We start from the raw sequence: 20368 nt of genomic DNA, 5'->3' as shown, positions 1-20368 counted from the left end.
ATATGTTCTAATTATTGCATACCATTCTTGATGTCCCATATTTTAAATAATTCAATGCTTTTTATATATTTTTTTTTACATGAAATCACATATAATGTAATAATACAACCAAGGTGATATATCTTCTATATAACACAGTATGTAAAAACAGACGTATGTAGTATCAAAGCTGGTAGAGTACTGTACTTATAGGTGGAACTTAGTTGGAAGAGGTTCATCAGTAGTAGTGTAATATTACCATATATAAGAATACAATTTTAAACCGAAGAGAGCCATGGCTTCCATTCTTTTTTGAATCTGTCTACCCTGTCCAGACATAATGCCAGGAATTTTTCATATTCATAAGTGAGGTTAATAGAAGAGATCACTTTGGACAGATTGAGAGCTTTATCTGATTTCCAGTATCTGATAATAACCGTCCCAGATGTCAATAAGATATGGGCAACTATAAACCGAAAGGATGGTGGTAAATTCCCAATCTCTAGGTTGAAGAGGGCCAAAGCTGGGTTAGGTGAAATTATGATGCCTGTAATAGAGGTAATTAAGCCAAATACTTGGTTCCAAAAGCCTGTTAGACTCCTACAAGCCCATAATGTGTGATAGAGATTTACCATAATTTCACCAGCATAGAGGTTACTGAGAGGGGAAATATTGTACCACTCTGTAAGGTGTGAGATACCATCTTAATATTATTTTTTGTGAAAGATCCCAGTGGTTAATCTGTCCTTTGTTAGCTACAAACTGTATGTTGACAGCACTGTATGCTTTCAAAATCTTGTTTGATCTAAAGCTCTATAGTTCCTAGTAAATAGGTAAGAAGTTGGGACAGCCACATGCCGGCTGTCATCAGACAGGCAATTATACCACAGGTGATATAGTACTAGTTGCTGAATCAACAAGGTTAAAGCGTAGTTCCACCATGAAAAATGTATTTTCACCATCCGCTTGCTTTAATTTACCTGAAAAAAAATTGAATAATTAAAATGTATTTTTTTTGTTTCACTTACCTTCTTTTTAATGAAAATATACATACCTTCCTTCCTCTTCCTCCCTCTGTGGCCACGGCCCGTGCTGTCACTTCCTCCTTTCATTGACTCCAGGGAGATGAGCGTCATTGATCCCAGGAGTCAATGCGCCTGCATCGGCCCTGCTCGTCACTTCTGGTGCAGGCGCGTCATTCCCTGCTGAACAGCTTCTGGGCATGCCTGCACTGGAAGTGACGAGCAGGGCATTCTGGGACTCCAATGTCACTGAAGAGGACACCGAAGAGGACGATCCGGCTTCAGCTGCCCACACCTGAGATGGCAACGCTGGACAAGACATTTTCAAGGTAAGTATTTCTTCTAAAAGGTAAGTGAAACAGGGGACAGTTCAGAGGCTATCGTTGCTTAAATGCACTAGCCCTGGCTGTCCCGGGGGGTATTTTTATCTTAAAAAAATGATCTAGGGTGGAACTCCGCTTTAAATAAGCTGACAAACTGCCACCAGAAACAGGACACTCATATGATATCAACCCTATGGGTCCTTTCACATGGGTTTTTCGCCCGGCGGACTCCGTTTTGACAGGTCCGTCTCAGCTTACTTTGCAGAGATAGACCTGTCAGAGTCCGGCTCTCCTCTATGGGAGATCGGATGAAAAGGGGCCACCTGTCCCTTTTCATCCGATCATATCCGATCCTCCAGATGGATGGAAATAGGGTTTCCATCCATCTGGGTTTCATGGACAGGATTGGATCGGATAGCGGCAGATGTCAGTGGACATGTCACCACTGAGATCTGCCGCTCCATAGGGATGCATGAAGCATCCAATCAGGTCTGCCTGAAAAATTGATATGCGGAACTAATCGGAAAGCCCATGTGAAAGGGGCCTAAGGCTCGTACACAGATTAAGAAAATTGATTATTGATTATTTGATCGTTAGTATAGTATAGTGCTTTCAACAGCCGATTCTGACTTTTTGGAGGACAAAACCTGAAGGTGCAGGCTATAAAATTTTTATCGTAAGTGAACACAATGTCTGATTTTCATTTAAATAGTATAGTTTTAGTCCCCAAAAAAATCAAAAAGAGCAAGACTATGTGCGTCGAGTAACCTCTTCATTTTCGATATGAGACTAGCATGCAACAAAAAACAGACAATTATGCATCTGTTAGTCTCACCGTGTGTACCAGGCTTTAGTCTTTGCATAAAAAAAGCTGTGGTTCTTGTTTGGAGCATATAGGACCATGATGATGTGTCTATAGTACCTTATACTGTATATACCTTATTTATATAAGGTATATTTCTCTCCCTGTTTGGAGAATTCCCCTCACTTCCAGTTCTGAAATGAAGCAAGTGGAAATCTTCCCAACAAGAAAACTGATGACTGAAACATAGAAACATAGAATGTGTCGGCAGATAAGAACCATTTGGCCCATCTAGTCTGCCCAATATATCTGAATCCTATGAATAGTCCCTGGCCCTATCTTATATGAAGGATAGCCTTATGCCTATCCCATGCATGCTTAAACTCCTTCACTGTATTTGCAGCTACCACTTCTGCAGGAAGGTTATTCCATGCATCCACTACTCTCTCAGTAAAGTAATACTTCCTCATATTACTTTTAAACCTTTGCCCCTCTAGTTTAAAACGGTGTCCTCTTGTGGTAGTTTTTCTTCTTTTAAATATGCTCTCCTCCTTTACCGAGTTGATTCCCTTTATGTATTTAAAAGTTTCTATCATAACCCCTCTGTCTCTTCTTTCTTCCAAGCTATACGTGTTAAGGTCCTTTAACCTTTCCTGGTAATTTTTTTCCTGCAATCCATGTACTAGTTTAGTAGCTCTTCTCTGAACTCTCTCTAGAGTATCTATATCCTTCTGGAGATATGGCCTCCAGTACTGCGCACAATACTCCAAGTGAGGTCTCACCAGTGTTCTGTACAGCGGCATAAGCACTTCTCTCTTTCTACTGCTTATACCTCTCCCTATACATCCAAGCATTCTGCTGGCATTTCGTGCTGCTCTATTACATTGTCTTCCCACATTTAAGTCTTCTGAAATAATTACTCCTAAATCCCTTTCCTCAGATACTGAGGTCAGGACTGTGTCAAATATTCTATATTCTGCCCTTGGGTTTTTACGCCCCAGGTGCATTATCTTGCACTTATCCACATTAAATTTCAGTTGCCAGAGTTCTGACCATTCTTCTAGTTTTCCTAAATCCTTTTCCATTTGGCGTTTCCCTCCAGGAACATCAACCCTGTTACATATCTTTGTGTCATCAGCAAAAAGACAAACCTTACCATCGAGGCCTTTTGCAATATCACTTATGAAGATATTAAACAAAATTGGTGCCAGTACAGATCCCTGAGGTACCCCACTGGTAACATGACCTTGTTCTGAATGTTCTCCATTGACTACAACCCTCTGTTGTCTGTCACTCAGCCACTGCCTAATCCACTCAACAATATGGGAGTCCATGCTCAATGACTGTAGTTTATTGATAAGTCTTCTATGTGGGACAGTGTCAAAAGCCTTACTAAAATCTAGATATGCAATGTCTACTGCACCTCCACCGTCTATTATTTTAGTCACCCAGTTAAAAAAATCTATAAGATTTGTTTGACATGATCTCCCTGAAGTAAACCCATGTTGTTTTTCATCTTGCAATCCATGGGATTTAAGATGTTCCACAATTCTATCCTTTAATAGGGTTTCCATTAATTTGCCTACTATTGATGTCAGACTCACTGGTCTATAGTTGCTCGATTCCTCCCTACTACCTTTCTTGTGAATGGGCACGACATTTGCCAATTTCCAATCTTCCGGGACGACTCCTGTTACTAATGATTGGTTAAATAAATCTGTTAATGGTTTTGCCAGCTCACCACTAAGCTCTTTTAATAATTTTGGGTGTATCTCATCAGGACCCTGTGACTTATTTGTCTTCACTTTAGACAGCAATCTTAGAACGTCTTCCTCTGTAAAGACACATGCATCAAACGATTCATTAGTCATCCTTTCAAGTGGAGGTCCTTTTCCTTCTTTTTCTTCTGTAAAAACTGAACAGAAGTATTCATTAAGGCAGTCGGCTAGCCCTTTATTCTCTTCTACATACCTTCCGTCCTTTGTTTTTAATTTAGTTATTCCTTGTTTTAATTTCCTTTTTTCATTTATATATCTGAAGAATGTCTTATCCCCCTTTTTCATTTCAATAGTTTTTTATTAAATTTTCAAGAAAAAGAACAAATAACAAATACGTTATACAGGTACACCAGTTGAAATCCACAACAATCACAATGAACAATGTATACCCAATGCAGCCATCAGACAGCGCCAACCTATTACTTGGGATAGGGCCTCCCGCTAGTCGGCCCCCCAGCCAAACAATTCCGTGCAGCGCCAGCGGGGAACCCACCCCGGACCACCCCCATCGGGAACAATACTGTGATCCAGCGCGGGCCCCCCCCAGCCCCCCCGGGGGCCAGGCGCCAACCCACGGGACGCCCACCCACTGCCCCCACGTAGCGTGTGGGCATTGAATGTGGTAGTTACAATTAGCTCTGACAGCATTTCAACCCTTGTACAGTCGAGAAACATAGATCCTTAATACATAAGACTATCAACTGGACAGTCTAAAACTTTAACCTCATATGCAAGTACATGTCATCATTCAAAAATATAAGCATTACATTATAACGAAACACCTAGAGACAAGGCTGCCCCTATCCCGGGTATTTCGATGACCAACAACTCCACATCTGTTCAAATTGCGTGCACTGTCCATTAACATTAGCAAAGAATCTTTCATATGAATAATGGGAACGAACTCTATTAATCACCCCCAACACTTGAGGGTTATTTTCCGATCTCCAAGCCGCAGTAATAGTTAACCTGGCTGCGGTGAGGATATGGGTAACGATAGCTCGGTGTAAGGGAGGCACTTTTTGGATGCCTAGGTTCAATAGAGCCAAGGCCGGGGACATTGGCATCAGCTCCCCGGTCACCGACCTAAGTAGAGCGAACACCGCCGGCCAATAGCCTGTGAGACACCGACATTGCCATAGAAGATGAAATAGCGTTCCCTGTCCCCCACACCCCCGCCAGCAGGCCGTGGAAGCGTCACCAAACATTCTGCCCAGGCGCACCGGGGTCAGATAGCTGCGGTGGTGGATTTTGAGAGCCACCTCCCAGTGAGTAGTACAATGTGTCATTGAATATCCGGAGCGAGTGGCCAGCCGCCATTCACGCTCCGTATATTCCTCCCCTAGGTCTTTTTCCCATGTTAATTCGTTAGAGGACTTGCTGTACCTAGTATGGTGTTGCAGTGCCTTGTAGAACCACGAAAGTCCCCTTGATTTGCTATAGTGGTTTGAAAAATAGTCCCAGATATCAGAAGGTACCTCCACTAAGGGATTAGGGTGTTTAATATGGTAGTGATATAGCTGAGCCCTAAAAAAAGAGGGATTATTAACAGGATGGTTGCGTATTTCCCGGTATGAGGATGACCTAGACCATTCCCCAAGAGGTATTTTCAGTGAAGGTATAAGATATTCATAGGAGTCTAGCTTCAATTCCAGTTTAGTTTTAGGGATCCCTGTCAAGGAATGTGCCACTTTCCAGGCTCGTAACGTCGCCTGCAAAGAGGATATCCTGGGGATGCAGATTGCACTGTCAGATACAAAGGCCAGAAGCAAGGCCGGGAGTTCCCTTTGCGCCACTATTGCCTTTTCTAAAAGCACCCATAATTTATCTGAGGTGGGGTCAAACCAAGCTTTCGCTTGATCTAATAGGGCGGCCGCGTAATAAGTTTTGAGGCGCGGGAAGCCGACGCCTCCCACAGATCTAGATTTAATCAGTATAGAGTACGGGATCTTCGGTACCTTACCCCCCCCACAGGAATCTCCGAAATTCCTTGTCCATATTATTGAAGAATGCCTCCGGGATTACCACCGGGAGTGTCCTAAAATAATAAAGAATCTTCGGCAGCACCAGCATCTTGAGTGCAGATATGCGTCCCAACCATGATAGTTCATAGGAGGAGATATGTGCTAGGTCGTCCCGAACGATGGACTGCAATTTGGTGAAATTAGTATGATATGTTTGAGATGTCGGCGCCACCAAAGATATACCTAAGTACGGAACCGATTTAGCGGTCCATTGAAAAGGGTGCTTGCTCTTAAGGCTTTGCAGCTCTCTAGCAGACAAAGAAATCGGCAAGCACATGGACTTTGTTACGTTAAGCTTATAGTAGGAAATGGCTCCAAAAGCTTCCAGTTGGCGCTGCAAATGGTGGAGGGATCGTGTTGGGGAAGTCAGGGTAAGGATCACATCATCCGCAAATAGCCCGATTTTGTGATCTCTTCCCCCTACTCCAATACCCGAGATGTTGGGATCACTCCTAATGGCCTCCGCCAGGGGCTCCATAACCAAGGAAAAAATAAGTGGTGACAGGGGGCACCCCTGGCGCGTTCCATTGGTAATCACAAAGCTGTCAGACATGGCTCCGGATGTAAACACCCTGGCCGAGGGTTTAGTATATAGGGCAGAGATAGCAGAAAACATAGGTCCCTGAAACCCAAATTTGGTCAATATCGCTTTTAGGTACCCCCAGTGAACCCTATCAAACGCTTTTTCTGCGTCTAACGTCAGGAACACCGAAGGCACCTTCCTGTTTTCAGCCAGTTGCAAGAGATCCAACATTCTCCTAGTGCCGTCCGGCGCCTGTCTACCTTTCACGAATCCCACCTGATCCGCCTTGATCAGGCAGGGAGTTACCTCGGCTAGGCGCACAGCTAGGATTTTTGCATATAGCTTAAGATCCGAATTTAGAAGAGAAATGGGACGGAAATTTTGGGGCACATCAGGCGTTTTGCCCGGTTTCGGAAGCGCAACAATCACTGCTTGTAACATTTCCTCTGGGAAGGAGGCACGCTGGGCAGCCGCATTAAATACTTTACAAAGATATGGGGACAAGGTTTGTTGGAATGCCTTGTAGTATTCAGCCGAAAAGCCGTCCGCTCCTGGAGATTTGTTAGGTGGTAGGGACGAGATAGCCTTTTGAACTTCCGCCTCTGTTATAGGGGAATTCATTACCTGCCGCATCTGATCCGTTATAGTGGGAAGATGCAAGGAGTCTAAGAAGGACTTAATTAGGGGTTCTGAAGGTTGAGGGGTCTTCGCATCATCCTTAAGGTTGTAAAGTGCCTTATAGTAACTAGAAAAGGCGTTGGCTATAGCAGTGGGGTGGCGTACTAGGATATCAGTTGCGGGCTCTTTGATAGAGGGCAATTTAGTTTTTTGGTGCCTCCGTCTCAGGAAATTAGCTAACATTTTGCCCGATTTGTTACCCTGAGAATAATATCGTGCTTTAGATAAGAACAAGAGATGCTGATGTTCTTCTAGAAGTTTAAGACGGACAAGTTTTCTGCACTCAGTAAGCTCCTCCAATTTAAGTGGGGTAGAGTCTGCTTTATGAGCGATCTCAAGGGATCTGAGCTTCCCCATCAGGGAATCCAACTCCCGAGCCCTCGCCCTTTTTACTCTAGAGGCCTGTTGGAGAAGAATCCCCCTGGAAACCGCCTTGTGTGCGCACCATAGTGTGAATATGTCCACCTCCGGAGTGTCATTATCCTCAAAATATTCCCGAATCCGACCACCCATCCGCTCCCGATGGCCCGCGTCCCGGAGCAGAGACACATTGTTGCGCCACAGTTGGACCGGGGTAGTCATATGGGGCTCCGAGAGCACCAACGAGACCGGAGCGTGGTCAGACCAGGACATAGTGTGGATGTTAGACTTCTCAACCGCTCTTAGGAATTGTAGGTCAGCCACAAATAGATCTATTCTCGAGTACGATCCATGAGGGGCTGAGTAGTACGTGAAGTCCTTTTCCGTAGGGTTCAAGCAACGCCAGACATCATATAAGTCAGAGGTGTGCAAAAACTTTTGTAGAGTAGCCCTCGCACGCCCCTGAGTGGGAGAACAATCCAACCCTTTATCTGCAATACAATTAAAATCCCCACAGTACAGTGTGAGACCCTTTTTCACACGATCCACTTTTCTCCTCAGCGCCCGTAAGAATCGCAATTGCCCCTGATTGGGAGCATAAAGGTTAACAATTGTGTAGGTGATATTATTAATGTCACAGACTAGGATAAGGTACCGACCTGCCTCGTCGGCCAGCGAGTCGTGTAAAGTGAAGGCAACAGAATTTTTAATAGCAGTAAGTACACCCTTCTTTTTAGTAGCACCCGAAGAGGAGAAAATGTGGGGGTAGGACCTGTCAGAGCACCGAGGAGGATTGGACCGTGCGAAGTGGGTCTCTTGGACACAAACTACATCTCCATGTAAAGCGCGAGCCTCCCGCCAGAGAGACCTGCGCTTGAAAGGACTGTTAAGGCCGTGTGCGTTAATAGAAACTATCTTAATAACCATTTAAAGAGAAAAGGCATAAAGATAATGAAACTTTGCAGTTATCAGACTTAAGTCACTACAAGCAGGGTCTTCATAGGTCAAGCAGCCTCCGCCATATCGAGATAGGAAAAAGGACAGACAGTGCGGACAGTACCTGTAGAGAGTGTACAAGGACACAGTCCCCCATGTGTGCTGCTGGTGTTGAGCGCATGCAATGTAAAAGTTCTTGGTCATCAGGGTAGTAGTTTCCAGTTCTTCGTAGACAATGGTGAGGTCAAAAAAATGAACTATAAAACAAAATGAAACATAAAATGCACAAAAAACAAGTAAACAAGAGTTCGGAGTAAACTCCGTCATGCGATAAGATCGCAGACACTGGTCAGAGGGGAGTCAGCTCCGAGCACCCGGTCACTCCTGGACCCCGACTCATCCAGGTAGGAGGTAACTTCAACTGCTCAGAGTGGAAACATCAAGAGTAAACTATAAAGGCAAAAAAAAAAAAAAAAAAAGAAGCGACTTGAAAAAGGTGCAAAAGGAATCCGCTGTGGATCCATGGTACTAGTATCCCGGGAACTTCTCCAGCAGCTCGGGCTCAGCTGTTGACTTTACGCCATTCCGGTTCTAGACGGGTAGGTTCTGCACGAGGAGAGGTCTCCTGCGGGTCCGGGAGAAAACCCCATTTTTTAGTGAGGGCAAATCCTTCTTCCACCGATCGGACGACGTGTGTACGGCCCTCTCTAATGATAAGTAGCTTGGTGGGGAACCCCCAGGAGTATTGCACCTGGTTGTTTCTAAGCAGCTTGGTCAATGGGATAAGCTTCTTCCGAGCGGCCATAGTAAATTGCGATAGGTCCGCATATACCGAGATACCGTGGTAGGGATCAGGCAGTGGGGTGGTTTTCCTCGCAAACCTCATAAGGTCATCCTTCACGTGGAAGAAGTGGATGCGCGCAATGACATCCCTTGGAACTTTGTCCGGTAAATGCTGTGGTTTTGGTAAGCGATGGGCCCGGTCCACCACCACTTCAGTGATCGGGGTGTCCGGCATTAGGGCTAGCAGCATAGCCTGCACATAGGCTCTCAGTTCTGGGGGGGTGACCGACTCGGGAACCCCCCGCAACTTCACGTTATTGCGGCGGGCTCTGTCCTCCAGGTCCGCCATCTTGCTTCTCAGGGCATCTAGGTCATCCCCCCGGGCATTATAATCGTCCACTAGCTCGTTGTGGGCAGTAGAGAATTCCTCCATTTTCCCTTCAATATGATCCACCCGGCCTCCAAGTTCTACTACGTCAGTCTTTATACCATTAACACACGCCACTATCTCCCTGTGAAACGCTCCATTAATGGACATCAGCATGTCCTTCATAGTGACATCTGTGAGTGGCTGCCCAGTAGTAGGAAAATCCCGTATATTAGCGTAGAATTCAAGTGTGCTATCCAGGGATCCATTGCCTTCCCTACTGTCGCCCGCACATCGGTGTGCCTCCGACCGTTTGGTCGCATGTTTTTGCGGGCTGTGGGATGGGGAGCCCCCTTGGGATGACCTGCTACTGGCCGATGGAGAGAGCAAGCCCGGGTCCCTCCCGCTATTGTGCCGCGATCCGGCCGAGGCTCCGGCCTGCAGCAAGGCCCCGGCGCCATTTTGGGACCTGGGTGTACTTGTAGAGGAGAAAAAGTCCGTTAACTTACGGGGCCCCCCGCGATCCTTTCGCTTCCGCATCTTGCTCCTCAGGTTTCCCGGTTTCACGAGGGTGTAAGGAGAGCCGGAGTCGCTGCCCTACGTCGCTTTAGGTGTTGCGGAGAGACCGGGAGTATCGGAGCTCAAACCTCACGCGGCCATCTCCTTCGGCTGCCGGCCACGCCCCCTTATCCCCCTTTTTCATAGACTGAGCTAGTTTTTCTTCTGCCTGCGCTTTAGAAGTTCTTATAACTTGCTTGGCCTCTTTCTGCCTAATCTTGTAGATTTCCTTATCTTCATTGCTCTGGGTTTTTTTATAATTACAAAATGCTAGCTTTTTATTTTTAATGATTTGGGCCACTTCTGCTGAGTACCACAGTGGTCTCTTCCTTTTTTTGCTTTTACTGACAAGTCTAATGCAATTTTCTGTTGCCTTCAATAATGCACCTTTTAAGTAGTCCCATTTCTCCTGGACTCCATGTAATCCGTTTCAGTCTGATAAGGACTCATTTATGACTAATTTCATTTTTGAAAAGTCTGTTTTTCTAAAATTTAAAACTTTTGTTTTTGTGTGGTGTGACTCTTTCACAGTTCTTATACTAACCACTTTAATACAGGGCACTTCCCTCCCTTCCTGCCCAGGCCAATTTTTCCCTTTTAGCGCTGTTGCAATTTGAATGACAATTGCACGGTCATGCAACACTGTACCTACACCAAATTTATGTCATTTTCCCCCCACAAATAGAGCTTTCTTTTGGTGGTATTTGATCACCTGTGCGATTTTTACTTTTTGCTAAACAAATAAAAAAAGACCGAAAAGTTTGAAAAAAAAAAGTTTTTTTGTTCATGTTATACAATTTTGTAAATAAATAAGTTTTTTCCTGCACTGATGAGCACTGATGAGACTGCACTGACAGGCACTGATGAGGAGGCACTGATGGGGTGGCACTGATGGGGTGGCACTGATGGGGTGGCACTGATAGGAGGCACTGATAGGCGGCACTGATAGGCGGCACTGATATGCGGCACTGATAGGCACTGATATGCGGCACTGATAGGTAGCACAGATATGCAGCATTGGTGGGCACTGATAGGCGGCACTGCTGGGCACTGATAGGCAGCATTGATGGACACTGATAGGTGGCACTGAAGGGCACTAATAGGTGGCACTGACGGGCACTAATGGGCACTGATAGGCGGCACTGGTGGGCACCGATGGGCATTGATGGGTGGCACTGACGGGCGGCACTGATGGGCACTAATGGGCACTGATAGGCGGCACTAGTGGGCAATAATGGGCACTGGTGGGCGACACTAAAGGATGGCAATGATGGGCACTTGTGGGCAGCACTGATAGGGAGGACACTGGTGGGCATCACTGATGGGGAGGGCAATGGGGGGCTCCCTGAGCCCTGATTGCCATCCCTGGTGGCCATAGTGGGCATCCCTGGGGTCATAGTGGGCATCCCTGGGGTCATAGTGGGCATCCCTGGGGTCATAGTGGGCATCCCTGGTGGATCTAGTGGCATCCCCCCCGAGGGTCTGCACTGGTAATCAATGATCTGATTACCAGTGCCACCCCCCCCCTGTCAGGGGAGCCGCCAATCGGCGCTCCTTTGCTCGTGCCTGTTAGGCACGAACTAAGGAAAGCCGATCAATGGCTGTTCCTATTTACTATGTGACCAGCCGTGATTGGACACGGCTGATCACATGGTAAAGAGCCTCCGTCAGAGGCTCTTTACCGAGATCGGAGATGCAGGGTGTCAGACTGACACCTCGCATCACCGATCGCCGCTCTGCGCGTCCCCGGGGGCATATGACGTCCGGTCAGGATAACACAACCACATTCCCGCCGTCATTTTGTAATAGGGCGGGTGGGAAGTGGTTAAACCACACTGACTGGTGATCACTAGATCCCAAGGTTTCGCCTACAATGACATCATATACCGAATCCCCATTTGTGAATACCAAATCCAAAATAGCCTCCCTCCGGGTTGGCTCCTCAACCACTTGTTGCAGAGACAACCCCAGTAGGGAATTTAGAATATCTGTACTCCTGGTAGAACTTGCTATAGAGTATCTAACCCTTCCCGATTCTAATGAAAAGCTGTATGTTGTCAAATAGGACACATTTTGGAAAAACGTCAAGTAGAATTCAAAAATAAAATCCAGTTGAACTTGATAATAACTTCAGCTAATGCATTTGTGATCACATTGTAAAAATGGCCTTGGTTTGTGATAGGTTTATATGTAAAATACATAATACAAATAACTTGAGAAGGTATGCTTTTAGGTTGTTTTCCATAATTTGACCTCTTTATGATCATTATCTTTTGTTATTATATTTCATTTTAGACAGACTTTTTTATTCCCCGGTTTACAAGATGAAGAGAAATTTTCTGCTTGACATTTAATTTCAGCTGAAGCTTTCTGGGATTATGATTGAGTCACTGAAATTAGGAAATAAAAGATACAGTTGTTGAACTATGATTTTTTTCAATGCTTCATAATTCATTTGCTATGCACTGCCTGGCAGATGTATATGTGTTTTGTAAGTTTCTCACCCACACATAGTGAGGATCTCCACACTTTGTGTCTGTTAGGCTTCATGCACACTAGCATTTTTTAAAGATTCTAGAAGCTATTATAATTTTTTTTAGTTTCTTTCAGCAGAAATGCTGCTAAACACCCCTTAAATGCTACTAATTGCATTTTTTTTTTAGCTTTTTTTTCCCCTTTTTTGTAAAAAGGAACTGCAAAAATGCTAATAAAATGCTAACCCACCTAAACACCACTAAAACACTACTACAAAAAGCTATTACCAGCATTTTTATACAGCTTTTTTTAGCTTAAAAAAATGCTATTGTGCATGGAGCCTTATAGTGAAAACTAGTCTGGTCTGGTCTGGGTCCTGGAATCTGGAGGCTTTGTAGAGTTTTTGGTTTAATAAAGTCTCATTTCCTAGGTTTTCTTCTTATCTAGGTAGATCTCATTATATAGTCTCAGTTGTCCACATGCCCGTTTTTTGTGTGAGTTGACTGATGCTCTTTTTCTCATTCTGTCTCTGTCTCTGCCGTGAAAGCGTGCTAATGGGAGAATAATCTGACTGCTGAATCTAACTAAAATGGCTGCTGCTGACAGAACACTAACAAGATACAAACATTACCCGGGAATTGACAGAAGTATAGTTAGTTCTGACAAGTAGATGTTTTGAATGTTTTATGGACTTGATGTACAAAGTTCTCCTGCATTGAACTGCTTTTTTTTTCCTAATTGCATAACTGAATAAAAATGCAGGGCAAACCTGCCTAAACTGTTCACGGTTGGTCCTGTTTTGTCCATGGTTTACCACTGCCTCTTACAGTTTAGCCTGGCTCCTTTAAAATATGTATAATCATTTGTAATTCTCTGAATTATTTGCCTGTAGCAAATGATGGCCAGGAGGGAGCTCTTTCATCCTGGGTTGATGTTATATGACGTCTTCTCAGGATCACGCCTTGTGCATGCTCCATAGGCCGTGCTTCGATATGATCTTTCACCTGCTATGTCCACTGGACATAGTGGATGATAGATCACCAGTGTACCGGGCCACTGTTGGTACCATGTTTTTTGATGTGACTAATCACAGCAAATCACATGACAATTGTACACAATCGATGGCTTTCATTCATACCATCCATTGTGTACTATTGTGTTGATCTCTGTGATTAGTCACAGTGATCACATGGTACAGACAGGGCCAATGACAGCCCAATTGTTATAACTGTTATAAACAATCATAGTGTGTAAAAAGAAACATGATCACCTCTCCAGAGTAGTACAGTGTTACTATGGTAACATTATAATGCTCTGGTCACAGTTTGCAAAAAAATAAATACATAAATAAAATATAGCAGTATACATTATTTTTTTGCAAATTTTTATGACAAAAATAAAGAAAACATGTTTTTTTCTTTTTTTTTTTTTTTTTATTTGATCTTTTTTCATTTATTTAGCAAAAAAATATAAATCCCAGTGGTGAATATATACCATGAAAAGAAAGCTCTATTTATGTGAATAGAAATGACAGCGCTGAAAGTTGAAAAATGGCCTGGGCCGCATTGGCGTAAAAGTTCCTGGTATTGAAGTGGTTAATTCTTTATTTAATCCCTATTTTATTACTTCAAAATATATATATATATATATATATATATATATATATATATATATATATATACCGTATTTTCCGGCGTATAAGACGACTGGGCGTATAAGACGACCCCCCTATTACATGATCTACCGGTAATACTTATACTTAGGTTACCTTGGAGATATTATACTCGGCGTATAAGACGACCTCCCATTTTTGGGGGATTTTTTTGAGGTTCAAAAGTAGTCTTATACGCCAGAAAATACAGTATATATATATATATATATATATATATATATATATATATATATATATATATATATATATATATATTATATTATTAGATTAGGGAAATGTGTTCATTTGTTTTTGATTATAATTTCATCCTGCAAATACTTCTAATTTATTTGCATACGTTAGATAATGCTGATATTATGTTTTTTGCAAAATGTGTAATACTAATTAAACTGTTACTCTATTACATATCAAGTGATTTAATACAGAAATTTAGGATTACTATGGAATTTCCTGTTGGGATTAAAATTGGTGTTTGCAGAACAGGCCTTTGAGTTGGTTAGTAAAAAGAGCAGATATAGATAATGGTGGTAGTGGTGGTTGCGATTGAGGTTCTGGCTCCAGACAATAAAGACACTTTCTTACCAGCTATTGGTCAGTGGCAACTGATAATGACCATAATGGTAGTTATTGAACTGTACCTCTTCTGCGACTTTAGGATATTGTTTTATTCATTTTCACAGTAAGCAACAAAATTAAAGCTATTGTCACTAACTGTGTGACCCACTTACACTACAAAGGAAAAACCAGCAAGCAATTTGGTGCAGGAGACAGGGCTAGAGTATGGTGGTTGGTTCAAACTTGGCAGTTACACTGCCAGGGACCATTAGGAGGAAGTGGAGGAGAAGGACACAAATCTGCCCACTAAACTTGCTCTGGCCCATCATGAAGCTGTATTAACTCTCAGTGTTTGCCCTTTTAGAGAATTTCTAAATAAATGGTCAAAAAGGCCAGTGAAACAGTATACTTCCCTTGGCTTTGGTTGCTGCAGCATATGTTGGCATTGACTTAGGGAAAAGTGAAAAAGAATGCTGATACTTTGAGGCAACCTGGTCAATAAATTGCAAGGGCAGCTTTTCTGAAGAAATAATGGTGATTGGGTATTTCCAAGGGCAAGACTCACTTTCCCCTCCACCTTACTCCAGTATCATCAACTCCTCTTCAACCTGAGGCATTTCCTATGTATTATCTATTTCATTATTAATGCCAATATGGTCTAACCCATGATCCAGAGTTGTATCGTTTTTCCAGGTCTCTCTGTCACAGTGTTAAATAGATGACAATATGACATTGCAGCACTGGATCAAGGTCAATTGTCCTTGAAATGTTGTTAAAACAGTGGGTACACCTGATGCATCTTTTGGGGCATCTTAAAACCTACATCTATTCCTAAGGTACAAGAAAAAGGACTTTTACTAATTTTATTTCTTGCTCCCCCAGCAGTTGGTGCTCAACGCTTCTCTCTCTGATGCTGTGGGTTGTGGGTAGTCTCCTCATCCTTGGGTACATAGCAGGACTATTTATGTGCATATTACTTGATGATGTCAAAGTTCCTGCAACCACTGGACTACCTTAAATAAGAGGCTTAAGGTGATGGTCTTATAGTATGGAGGGGCCTTAAGCATGAATGAGCAATTAACCCTTGCAGTACAGGGGAAGCCCCACTGTAATTTTTTTTTTTTTTCGGAGTTCAACTTTAACAGATTTCACTTATGATATAGTAGTTATGAATAGTAAATATAATATATATATAGTATATAAACAGTAGGGGTATACTGTATACAGTGCCTTGAAAATACATTCATACCCCTTGAAATTTTCCACATTTTGTCATGTTACAACCAATATCCTCAGCAGACTTGCCCAAGTTAAATATGAATATATCTCTTAGATTGTAAGCTCTTACGAGCAGTGCCCTCTGATTCCTACTATATTAAAGTGCATTGTATTTTTACTGTCTACCCTCAAGAGTCGGCTCTATATAAATCCTATATAATAATAATAATAATACAGTGGTTCTAGAAATAGAAGAAGTGGTGCATCATTTGCCTCTACACAAATCCCCTGGGCCTGATGGGTTCTCTTATTCATATTATAAGACCTTCTTTAAAATAATACCTCCTTACTTACTGAACCTTTTTGCTTCTCTAATGAAAGGTATTGTGCCTCATCCCCAATTTCTACACGCCCACATTACAGTTCTCCCAAAGGCGGGTAAAGACCCGTTGGTCCCACACCACATTAATCCTTTGAATTTCCTTTATCGATAATGGTTTGCATATTTTTGAAGATTGTCTATATTTTCTTTGTCTTTGTACTTACTAAAAATATATTAAAAATATAATTTAAAACATTTTGAAAACCATCTATCATTTTCCCCCCACTTCACAATTATGTGCACTTTGTGTTGGTCTATCACATAAAATCCCAATAAAATAAATTTACGTTTTTGGTTGTAACATGACAAAATGTGGAACATTTCAAGGGGTATAAAAACTTTTTCAAGGCACTGTATGTGTCTAAATGTGAAAAGAAAAAAAAATGTTTTTGTATTTCCCAGTGTTGGCAGCTCCCGCAACTTCTCACAACTCTACTGAGAAGAACATTTTTGCATGCATCAACATGTGTACTTTTCAAACAGACAATAACATCAATACTATTTACAACAGAACTGGGTTTTCTCTAGCTTAGCCTTTACAATATTTCTACAACAAAACAATACAATTTAAAAATGTATTGCAAAGTCTTGTGTGGATCTTCCACTATATAAACATGAGCCAAAATACATTTAATATGAGTTATACAATATTTAATTTCAATTTTTTTTTTAATTAAATTATAAGGATGTTACCGAACATGTACCATTTTAACAAGAATAAACCATATATAATTTGATGATTTATACAATCTCTAATTTTAAATCCATTTTCTTTTAAAAATACTAATAAAAAAGAATACAATCTTTTTCAACATTTTTCTTATACTTTTCCCTGGCAGCACAAAGAATCATTTATTTACAGAATTCTTCAGTGTAAATGGCAATCATATTCATATAAAGAGACACAATAATGTATTGAACAAAATGTTCCACTTCATGATGTTCAGCTATCCTCTAATAACTGACATCATACATTCTTCTCTCACCTCTGGTATTGTTCCCTCATCTTCCAAAACAGCTGTAATAACCCCCATACTTAGGAAACCCGGTGAAGACCCCAGTAACTTCAGTAACATTTGGCCCGTTTCCAATCTTCCTTTTTTATCCAAAATCCTTGAAAAAAACAGTTGCTTCTCAGGTCTACAGTATACTTACCTCTCTGACTCTGACCTATTTCATAATTTTCATTCTGGTTTCTGTCTCCTACATAGCACTCCAGTCCCGGAAGGTTTTACCCCCTTAATGACCATCCCATTTTTTGCAATACGGCATTACTTTAATTGACAATTGCACTGTACCCCCCCCCCCCCAAAAAAAAAAGATTGTCCTTTTTTTCCCCACAAATAGAGCTTTCTTTTGGTGGTATTTGATCACCTCTGCTGTTTTTATTTTTGCGCTATAAACAAAAAAAGACCAACAGTTTTTGAAAAAAAAATATATATTTTTTTACTCTATGCTATAAAACATATCCCAAAAAAAATGTAAACAAACTAATTTATTCATAAATTTAGACCAATATGTCTACTGCTACATGCTTTTGGTAAAAACAAAAATCCCAATAAGTGTATATTGATTGGTTTGTGCAAAAGATGTGGCAAACAATGGGATGGATTTATAAATTTTAATTTTTTTCTGGTTTACAGAAGAGAAGGCTCTTCAACACCTTCACTGGCTTCCGGTCAGATATCGTACTGATTTCAAGATTCTGTTACTTACATTTAAAGTGTTACTAAACCCACAACAGTAAAACCAGTCTGTATATGCAGTAAAGCATGCTTGTTATACTCACTGTGTGTAATGTTCTGGTACCTTTGGTACCCTAATTCCACTTTTCCTAAGTGTATGCGCCCCACCATTCTCTTTTGGTAAGGTGCGCATACACCTTTAAGACCGATGCTGTCATCACTGAGCGCCGCTGGAGCGGCTATTTCAACCTCCGGCGGTCTCACTCACATGTTCGTTCAACGCCGCATAATCTGCCTTGAAGCTCTCATGCTTGCAAGCATACCTCGCTATCGGAACCACGCTGCTGATCCCTGTATCCCGTTACCGGATCATCCGCTCTTGCCGAACCTCTCCTCTACTACATTGCTACTAGTGATAAGTACCCCACAGGGGAAACCTCTATAACCTTCATACTAAAGCTTACACTATCTAGCTCTGCATACTAAGGACTATTACTACATCTGCACTAACTAAGATTGCTAGCTCTTGAGCCTAATACCATCTGCTCTTGCACTGGGTTGGTCTATCCTGTATGTTCACCTGCTACTCTATCATCTGCTACCATACATGATTGCTAAACCTATCTGCATCCCATCTGCTACTATCTTACTTTCAAGAACATTCCTTTCAAGTGTCTGTCATCTACCATCTCTACCCAACTTGTCTCTTCAGCCTATCATCACTATATTACTATACATATAAGTCACTCTAGGAACATCTTATTGAGTGTGTGTATTTACTTGCTGAATTGAGACTATCCACACATGATGAGTCTTGGGAGTTGGGATTGGTGTCTCAGCGTTTCTCTACATGACTACTGAAGTGGAATATTTCTGCAGCTGTAAATCCACATTATACATAAAACGCAGGAGCGTTACAGATTGAACGAACCTCAAATGGATTCAGCAGAAATAACCACTCAGGTGACACAATTAAAACAGCAAGTAACTGCGTTAATACACGCACTTGCTGAATTAAGAGAAGAAAATCAGGCTCTGACGCAGCAGGTAACCAGACTGACACAACTTACCACTGCTCAGTCCCCTGAACCCAAAATAAATCCTCCTTTGGTATTTACAGGCGATCGCAAAAAAATTTCGCGAATTTAAAAACGCATGTGAGTTACTTTTCTTACTAAAACCCCGTACCTACCTTACTGATCACATTAAGGTTTGTACTATTATTTATTACCTAACAGGCGATCCTTGGGCCTGGGCAGACTCTCTTTTTGAGAAAAATGATCAGCTTCTCAAATCCTATGCCTTATTTCTAGCAGAACTTACTAGCCTATATGATGATCCCAATAGGCAGAGTACTGCCGATCTTCAATTAAGGTCCTTGAAACAAGGTAGGAGACCTGTGGAAGACTTTGTCGCAGAATTCAAGAGATGGACCCTTGATTCAGAATGGAATGATGCATCTCTGAAAACTCAATTTAGGCTTGGCCTATCAGAGGCCGTTAAAGACGAGCTCGCCCGAGCGGATCTGCCAAAAACCCTGGATGCATTGATACAACTCAGTATCACCATAGATAGAAGACTACGAGAAAGAAAGGCTGAAAAAATGGGAATGCCATTATCCAGTTCTTCTCGGATTTCGGCCGATGACCCCACTCCTATGGAGGTAGGAACCATACGCCCACCTCTATCAACGGTGGAAAGAGCCAGAAGACGATCTGGTAATCTCTGCTTGTACTGTGCATCCCCGGATCACAAGATAAACGTCTGTCCCCTAGTCTACAAAAAGAAGGGTGAGTGTTCACATGTCCTCCTAGGGGGATTGACAACTTCAATTACTAACCCTTACCTTTTTGTTTGCTTAAGATTACAGTGGGACCAGAACAGGATTACTACTAAGGCCATGATTGACACAGGATCTTGTGGAAATTATATTGACATACGTTTTGCTGCTTTAAATAAAGTCCCTATTATTTCTAAACCTAAACCTAAACCTGTCTCAGTGAGTCTTATTAACGGTGTTCCTTTATCCTCTGGTCCGATCACTGATCAGACACAGGCACTCCTAGTCACTACTAACGGGTCTCATATGGAGACCACTACCTTCGATCTAATACCTTCACCCCACTTTCCCATTGTTTTGGGACTTCCCTGGTTACACACACATCAACCAACCATAGATTGGAAGGAACGGACCCTGGCCTTCCTCTCTTGCTATTGCGAGGGTACGTGTAACCTCCCGTCTTCCGGG

Source organism: Pelophylax lessonae (assembly GCF_965119305.1).
Source record: "Pelophylax lessonae genome assembly, chromosome: 1".
NCBI classification, from domain to species: Eukaryota; Metazoa; Chordata; class Amphibia; order Anura; family Ranidae; genus Pelophylax; species Pelophylax lessonae.
Note: the sequence above shows the minus strand (reverse complement) of the source record.